Genomic DNA, 1532 nt, shown 5'->3' on the forward strand with positions numbered 1-1532 from the left:
AAATCTGAAACTGAAAAAAACAAGTATTCAAATATTAAAATATGTATAAAAGTGAAATATCAAAAATAAATATTTTATTTAAAAAAATTGCTGAACTGAATGAAAATAATATTCAACCTGAAAAATTATTTCAAATACTTTTTTTTGTTTTGAATACAACATTGTATTTTTCAAAGTTCAGGATGAAAACTTGGACTTTCAAATAAATTGTATATTTTTGAATGATCAAAACTTATGACCCTGAAATAGCTCCATACCCCCGCCGGCATGCGGCAACGCACGCCGCCGTGTGTAGGCTCCGTAAAAGAACTCCAGTCCAGTAGGAACGTAGGAACTCTAGTCCAGCAAGAGCTCCAGTCCAGTAGGAAATCAATTCCAGTAGGAACTCCAGTCCAGTAGGGAATCAATTCCAGTAGGAAATCAATTCCAATGGGAACTCCAGTCCAGTAGGAGGCGGTAATGCAGCTTAAACGTTAGGTGCCACCCGCCATTAAACAAAACGAAGAAGAAGACCCGGATGAACAACAACAACAGCTGGAAACGGCTAACATGCTAACTGAGTGATCCGGCTTCTGCTTCTTCTATTAATGGTTACGGTTTTCGTTGCGGGAAGACATCCAGATGTCACGGGAGCAGGGCGGCTGTCTGAGCTGATATGCGAGATATGAAGAATATGTCTCCGTTAGTTTGTCACCGTTAGCAGCCGTTAGCAGCCGTTAGCAGTCTTTAGTAGCCGTTGCAGCCGTTAGCAAACACAACAACAAAAACAGTCCAATCTACAGCAACTGGTAACAATACATATTATAACCTGTATTAAGTGTTTGAACGTATAACTGTATGGTTGTGTGATGTGTTTCTAACTCTTCTGTTTGATGGAGCTAATAACGGTTAGCTGTCAAAGAGCTGTTTGTGTTGCTGAGTCACGTGATTCTAGTTCTCCACTTAGCAGTTTCCATAAAGTTAGAATTACCCTTTCAAAAAGAACCCATTTTGTGTCAGTGTGTATTTCACCTTTTTGTATGCAAAAGGAATATATACAATTAAAATAAAGTAAATAAAGCTGTCAAATAACACTGCAATGCAGTGGCATCAGAGTACTCATAAGTACTCAGATCTTGTACTTACTATATCAATCAATCAATCAATCAATCAAATATATAGCCCAATATCACACATTTGACTCACCTTGTAGTTGAGTAGAAGTAGAAGTACTCAGATATTGTACTTGAGTAAAAGTAGAAGTACTCAGATCTTGTACTTGAGTAAAAGAACATATACATTTTGAATTACAAATGTACAGTAACAAAATATAAAGCAGGTTATTATATATACATAAGTATTTGAGGAATGGAATATTAAATAGAATATAAATAATAATAATACACACAATAATACAGTAAAAAGAAAGTATAATCAGTACTGCACAGGTTATACAGCTAAGGAATTGTTGGTATTGCACAGTTGAAGATGGTGTAAGCCTCTGATGCTCTGAAACCTTATTGTCTATATTTTCCACAGAGCGGAGTTGAGGC

General features: G+C 36.3%; 1 protein-coding gene across 1 annotated transcript in view; it reads left to right on the forward strand.

Moving 5' to 3' along the window:
- Nucleotides 1-504: 504 nt before the first annotated feature.
- The window catches only part of pik3r4 (phosphoinositide-3-kinase, regulatory subunit 4), a 2134-nt gene continuing 1106 nt past the window's right edge, over nucleotides 505-1532 (forward strand). The window contains exon 1 of the mRNA XM_010781550.1: nucleotides 505-788. The gene's annotated coding sequence lies outside the window, so the exon portion shown is untranslated. The remainder of the gene's footprint in view (nucleotides 789-1532) is intronic.

The sequence above is a fragment of the Notothenia coriiceps genome, unplaced genomic scaffold (genome assembly GCF_000735185.1).
Source record: "Notothenia coriiceps isolate Sejong01 unplaced genomic scaffold, NC01 NC01_scaffold00023322, whole genome shotgun sequence".
Taxonomy (NCBI): domain Eukaryota; kingdom Metazoa; phylum Chordata; class Actinopteri; order Perciformes; family Nototheniidae; genus Notothenia; species Notothenia coriiceps.